The sequence below is a fragment of the Macadamia integrifolia genome, chromosome 5, assembly GCF_013358625.1.
Source record: "Macadamia integrifolia cultivar HAES 741 chromosome 5, SCU_Mint_v3, whole genome shotgun sequence".
In the NCBI taxonomy this organism is placed as follows: domain Eukaryota; kingdom Viridiplantae; phylum Streptophyta; class Magnoliopsida; order Proteales; family Proteaceae; genus Macadamia; species Macadamia integrifolia.
This window is the reverse complement of record NC_056561.1, coordinates 29,890,028-29,897,650: the sequence shown is the minus strand read 5'-3', so window position 1 is coordinate 29,897,650 and position 7,623 is coordinate 29,890,028. Positions and strand designations below refer to the sequence as shown.

The 7,623-nt window shown below is 38.5% G+C and overlaps 1 pseudogene; it reads left to right on the top strand.

Annotated features, from left to right (window-relative positions):
• Nucleotides 1-166: 166 nt before the first annotated feature.
• Nucleotides 167-2,281, top strand: LOC122078358 (annotated as a pseudogene).
• Nucleotides 2,282-7,623: the final 5,342 nt, after the last annotated feature.

The window sequence follows — 7,623 nt, the reverse complement described above, 5'->3', positions numbered from 1 at the left end:
TCCGAATGTTTTGAATGCTTGCAAAGCTGATGGTTTTGGGGATTTCTCAGTTCGATTCGATTCGATTTGTCCACGAGTGGCCTTTGGAGAGATTCGAGGGTAGATAATACCTTCAAGGTTCTACAAATTAATCCCACCACTCTTTTACTCTTGGATATCCTTTTCGATCAAACTAAGAAGGGTGAGAGGTTCTAGCTGTGAGATCATCTGAGGAAGTCTATGATGTTGTCTTTTTCAGTCTCAAGCTCCAACAGAGCTTTAATATAGAGCATTAACGTCATTAATGTTGCAAGAGTCGGGAAATTCTTAAATAGATCTCTTCACTTCGTTACTTCTACTGGTATTGTTTGCAGAGTTGGCAATCACAGAGCCTTTAATACGATGCCAGATTCCCAATTAAGGAGATTGTGCTTCCAGTTTTCAAAGCTGGGACAACACAATCGTATCGATACGCCTTAATGGGTTTTCTTCTTCTTCTTCTTCTTGCATTTAGAAATGTCTCTAATGGACCGTTCTACCTCTTCATCTCTTCTTTCTATTCCAGATTTCTACGCATCTCTCCTCCAGACAAGTTTCAAAAGCAACAACCCTGTTTCTGGAAAATTAGTTCATGCTCGAACAATCAAAGCTGGCCTTCATATCAGTGTGTTCTTAATGAACAATCTTATTAACTTTTATGCAAAATCCCGTTTACTGTCCGATGCCCATCGCCTATTCAATGAAATGCCTCTTAAGAATACGTTTTCATGGAGCAGTATACTCTCTGTGTATGCGAAACAAGGTAGGATTGACACAACGCGTCAAATTTTCGAGAAATGCCTCATTGTGACTCAGTTTCATGGACTGCAATGATCGTGGGTTATAATCAAATGGGTTGCTTTGAGGATGCAATTCGGATGTTTCTAGAGATGAATTTGGCTGGAGTTCCACCCACAAAGTTCACATTTACTAATATTGTTACTTCTTGTGTCGCCATTGAGGCTTTGGATATAGGGAAGAAGGTTCATTCCTTTATTGTTAAACTTGGGCTAAGTAGCTACATTCCCCTGGCAAATTCGTTCCTTAACATGTACGGAAAATCTGGTGATCTGATAATGGCAAAGATGGTCTTTGATAGGATGACATTGAAAAATACATCGACCTGGAATGCTATGATTACATTGCATGCTCAATCTGAACGACTTGATCTTGCACTTGCCCAGTTCGAGCAGATGACAGAACGAGATATCGTTTCTTGGAACTCGATGGTTGCAGGCTATAATTAGCATGGATGCGATCTGGAAGCTTTGACTTTCTTCATAGGAATGTTGAATGAATCCTCTGTAAAGCCTGATAGCTTTACCTTCGCAGCTTCGCTAGTGCTCTATCAGCTTGTGCCAACCTTGAGATGTTGAAACATGGGAAACAAAGTCATGCTCAAATCATTCGAACTAGACTTGATACTTATGGTCCAGTTGGAAATGCTCTGATTTCAATGTACTCCAAGTCTGGTGGGGTTGAATTGCCCAAAAGATAGTCAGCAAAATTGCAACTACCAATCTCAGTGTGATCTCATTTACTGCGCTGCTTGATGGCTATATCAAGCTTGGGGGCATTAGCCCTGCCAGACAAATCTTTGACTCAATGAAAGATCATGATGTTGTTGCATGGACTACCATGATTGTAGGTTACACACAAAATGGTTTTCATGATGATGCAGTTGCGTATTTTAGATCCATGGTGAATGAAGGTCCCAAGCCAAACTACACTCTGGCAGCCATGTTAAGTGTTTGTTCAAGTTTGGCTTCACTGGAACACGGGAAGCAAATTCATGCTATTTCTATTAGGTTTGGAGAAGAATTATCAGTTTCTGTGAGCAATGCTCTCATTACCATGTATGCTAAAGCTGGAAGCATAGAAGGGGCTAAACGTGTGTTTAATCAGATCTATTGGACGAGAGATACTATCTCTTGGACCTCCATGATCATAGCTTTAGCTCAACATGGTATGAGAGAAGAAGCCGTAGAATTGTTTGAAAAGATGCTCACTGTTGGAGTCCAACCTGATCATATAACATATGTTGGAGTGCTCTCTGCATGTACTCATGCAGGTTTGGTAGAATAAGGCCAGAATTATTTTAATTTGATGCGGAGTGTGCATAGGATTTTGCCCACTCAAAGCCATTATGCATGCATGATTGACCTGCTTGGATGTGGTGGCTTACTCCAAGAAGCACAAGATTTCATAGAAAAGATTCCCGTTGAACCAGATGTTATAGCTTGGGGTGCATTATAAGTGTGAACGTTCCTTCAACCGTTCTCTATTTGATTATATGGAAGATTATGCATTGTTACATAGAAACGTATAGCAAGGCCAATCCTATTGCTAAACTAGGTATCCATCTTCTTGAATACGGCTTGAGGTCCGTACTAATGGCAATGCCAAAGGTGCATGTAGAGCTCTCTTTCCGTGGTGTTGGTTTGGTTTGCCCAAACTAGTCTTTTTTGTATTTCTATTTCCTTCCTCCCTTGTATCTTTTAGCGAAGAAAAAAAAAGTGTATAGTTCTGCAACCAAGGGCATGGAGCTTCTTCCAACAAATTTGGATCTTTCCTCCCATGCCATGGGTTGAAATCGTCTGTAATTCCGATCTCGTACAATTCCGTGAAATACCACCTTCAGGAGGTGACACGTGTATTGATACCAATGCAATGGTCCAGATATGGTACAACTAATAAAACCTTAAATTAGTGAAGAGTCATTTAAATCAGATCTGGACCATTGCATTGGTATCAATACACGTGTCACCCCCTAAAGGTGGCATTTCACGAAATTGTACGAGATCGGAATTGCAGACGATTTTTCCCCCCCATGCCATTGGTAAAATTTACTTATCAAAACTTTTTTTGGACTTTGTCAATTAAATCTGCCTAGGTGATCAAAGTCAGGGCTTTGCGTGTGCCTAAGTGTTACGTACGTAACTTCCTCATTATTATTATTATTATTATATAATTTGAAAAAGGGATTAGTCAAAAGGGTATAATAGTCATTTCAACTCCTCACTTAATTATGACTAATGGCAAGGGGTTTGAGTCTAATTTGGTAAAATAGAGGGGATGTTCTTATAATAGTGGCATTCTCTAGGGGATGACATTGTAAATTACACTTATTTTAATTCCCTACTCCCTCACCCTTCCCTTTCCTTTGAGAAAATTTTACACCAGCAATGTCTAATTCCTATGGGAGACAAGGAAAGAAGAGAAAAAACTGTGGAATGAGTCTCTTTCTTCTAGCATTGAGAGGGTGAGTCATGAGATTTCTTCACTCCAAGCTCAAAAGCAACCTCCCTGCTTTTTGTGAGAGATGTAGAGTGGTGGGACAGGGACCCAAAACCAGTTGGATTCTTGGGCAGCCTCTTATAGTCTCACCATGATAACCTCGACGGTCATTTTAATTTCTTCTTTTCCAACTTTATAGGTGTTGGGACTTGGGAGTTGGGACCAGCTATGGTTGAAGGTATTTTCATCATTAAGCGTGAACTTTATGAGATCTGAGTTACTCAAATTTTTGAGATTCCTATTTGCTAGGCTAGTGACTTGGTTAGTTTATTACTGTGATTGCTTATGTAAAGAATTCAAATTTTAGTTATTTAATTGATGGGCGAGTGATAGCAGGACGTACGCATTGCAATCTTATTTTCACTTTATTTTAATATTAACCGTCCATTTAAATTTAGATTAATCTAAACCATCTATTAGTTTTTTATATTGTAACTGATTCCTAGTTTTTAGGGTGGAGAGATGACGGATGTGGTTACTTAACTTGTCTAATATTTTTTTATATAAATAAATAAATAAAAAATAAAAATCCAATATAAGCGGACTCCTCCTTCGATTTTGTTGGGAAATCTCAATTCTCTCTCTCTCTCTCTCTCTCTCCTTGCTTTTTCTTCAATGTTGTTCCTTCTTTCTACAGTCGTCATCATCATCATCTCTCTCTCTCTCTCTCAAAATAGGATGAGATAAGAAAAAAATCAACATAACTATTTTCAGGCACTGAACATATGAGAGACTTAGCCACACATAACCAAATGCCATGTTTACATATTAATCATCAGGGAAGGGATTTGGACAGTAAAGTTTGCATATATGGCAAAAGACAAATTTGAATTTATAAAGTAAACAAAGCTATTGAATATCTAGGATTTTATTATTACTTATTGGGTAGATATTATTAACTTATGAGAATTTACCATGAATGCAAATCTTCATTGAAATTGGTAAACAAAACTTCAACTAGACTGGAGAGAGGTGAAAAAGGAAGAAGAAAGAAGGAACAACCTTGAAGAAGAAGCAAGGAGAGAGAGAAAGAGAGGATCGAGATTTCTAAGCGAAATGAAATGAGAAGTCTGCTTATATTGGGATTTTTATTATTTATTTATTTAAATATTAATAATATTAAACAGAGTTGTAACCGTTTACAACTCTGTTAGCAGGATTAACATATTTAACACGTGTCAATCATATCACTTACGTGAACATTCACCTAGCTCCGAACGTTCTGCATTCCTATTTTTCTGCACGTGCCACGACCATTTTGCCTTAATTGATATAGAGCCAAAATATTCTAAAGTTATTTAATTAGATGTGTGTTCTCTTGGGTGAATTTTTGGCTTTATAATTGATTAGGTATGTGTTTCTTAATTGACTATGTTGATGGTGCTTTTAATGTGAATATTGAGACTTAAGTAAGAGATGTCCTTGGCAAGAATCGAGCTCCTCTATGGAGAGCAATGTGGTGGAGACGGCTTTGTATCGTGACACATGGATCTTGACACGTGTCATGATCAGATGGGAGATGCAAAAATTTTAGGTTTTTGAAAAATTTTCCCTCTTCTTCTTCCTCCCTCCTCTCCCTCCTGCGTTGCTCTCTCTGCAAACTTCAGGGATTCAAACAAACGGCAGATTTTTTTTTTCTTATCACAATGATAATCCTGAAGAGATTTGAAGAGACTTTAAGAGTAACAATGAACGAAACGGCAGAGTAAGCTACTGAATAACCTACAAAGTGGGAAGAGGAGACTGGCTTAGATCTTCCTCTTAATTTCCATTTACTCTCTAATAAAAAGGCTCTTGCGGCGGATTTCTATGAAGCTATGGACAATTACTTACACAAGATCATAGGCCATGGAAACATTTACATGATTGGCGATTCAACACAAATTTTAATTCACACAGCCTTTCGTATCTACCATTCATCTCGTTGATTACTAATAAAAATAATAAGAGGTGTGGTATTGGCATTAGCATTCACAATCTATCCCCAGCCAACTGGCTCCATCCTTCACGGATTGAACATAGACCAGACATCCCATAGATTCAAATTCCTATTTTGCAATTGATTGTGGCTGTTTCTCTTCACTTTTCAAGTCTCCCTACCGCCATGATTCATTAGATGGTCCAAATATCTTATCACTGCTACTATCACTCTGACGACCAACACAACCTCTAAGGCCGTTGTGATCATTTACTGCTGCTGGTGGAACTTGTAAAAGGGATTCATTCTCAAAAACCTAAAATTTTAGCCGACTATGTTTTGCATCTCCCATCGGATTTTGTTTGAATGCCTGAAGTTTGCACACAGAGAGAGAGAGAGAGAGAGAGAGAGGGGAAAATTTTCAAAAACCTAAAATTTCAGCCGACTATGCCCATCGGATCATGACACATGTCACAATCAACGTGTCATGATCCGAAGCTATCTCCGCCAACTCTCCACCATATTCCTCTCCATAGAGGAGCTCGATCCCCTTGGCAATGATGGTAGTTGGAATCAGGATGTGTTGAATGTTATTGGCTTCCTAGAGATCAGGGATAGTATTCTTTAACTCAAGTACTATGTTATCAAGCAAAGTCGACAGATTGGTTTAGATCTTGAAGAGTGATGGTTTTTTTTCTACCAAGCTAACGTGGAATGAGATCCAGTTCACTCTCCTCATATTCTTTTCTCTAAATGGTTATGGAATAACTTAGTCCCTCCAAAACTTTTTTTTCTTCATTAAAAATTTTAAATGAGAAGATTCTAATCGATGATGTTTTGTTGAAAGTTGGTATTCCATTGGCCTCTAAATACTCTTGTTGCAAAGATCCTTAGAGAGAAACAGAAACCCACACTCTATTGGTAGGAAGAAACACTTCTAAGTTTGGGGAATTTTTTTTGGAGGAGCAATGGACATAAAAAGTTATTCCAACTCAAGAGCTCGGTACTCGAATTCTTTATTGGTAGTCCCATGCTGGTGTCAAGGGTATTTGTGATTATATCACAGGCCTGTTGCCAACATTTATTGTTTGAGAGTGTTAAGTTTGTCTCAAATTCTTTGACCTGTTTTGAAGATTGATCCGCTCCGACATATTTTGGTGGCTACCCAAATGAGAAGTTTTCTGAGATTTGTGATGGAAGCAGATGGGTTGGGCTGATATGGTTTGACCAGATTGACTGCGACTTATGGGTCGACCCGCGACTTAGAGTATATTATGTACTATCATCTTGTTAAGCAAGTCATTGTAATTTGGGGGATTTTTTGAATTAGAGTTTCAGGGTTAGTTTTTTCATCGTTGTTTGGGTGTAATATCTCTTCTGTTTAGTGAAACATCTTCTTCTTCGCCTAAGGACTTAGCACATCATCCCATCAATTATCCCACTAAATTCTCTAAATCCCTCTCTTTTAGTGATGACCTTATTTTGCAAGTATTGAAGATAAATCCTCCTATTAGTCGGGTTAAGGCTCCAATTCCTGTTTATTAGTGCCAATGTGAGTATGAAGAATTCGGATATCAGTGGTGGGGGAGGCAATATTAGAAATTGCAACCGTATTTTAAAAACCAGGTTTTACGAATTCACTCACTTTCCTTAAAACTTGGCGAGTCAAACGAGTCAAGCCTGGTCAACAACGAGTCATGTTGACTCTACCATTAATGGGTTCCTGACTGTAGCGTGCATTCCCGCTCCACTTACCCCTGCTACTTCACGTTGTATTACTTTTTTAGTTTTTAAAATGCCCACTCAATTGTCTCTTTGCTTAAAGGTCGTTTCAGACTGTGAAGTGTGAGCATGGTTTGAGAATTCGGTATTGGGAACGGGATTGGTCGATTCTGATTTGGATCTGACAGAAATACCTTGGTTTTACATTTATAATCACTTTTTTGACCATTTTATCCCTTCTCTGTATCGATTCACCGATATGGTATGGACTAAGAATCAAGATCAGTCAAGGCCAATATCGATCTGATCTGGCCGACTCCAATTGATTTAATCCGATTCCTCAAATGGTGTCGACCAGAGAGCATCTGACTGAGTCAATACAACTTTGGCTCGAGTTGTCTCAGGGGTTTTGGTCCAATTGGGTTTTTTACTTAATTTGAGAACGATCTATGGTCTATTGGGCAGTCTTAATCAATTTTAGGCATGTCAAAATCATTAACCTTTTTTAAGATATATTTTTTTTTAAGCCATCCTATGCTAGCATGGAAGCAAAAATATACTGCCTACATGTAAGATAAGAACTCGACCATAAATGCATGAACCATTTGCATCTCAGGGGTACCCAACGCATCATTGCAAAACCCTCTCTGGGGTGACAAAATGTGGTG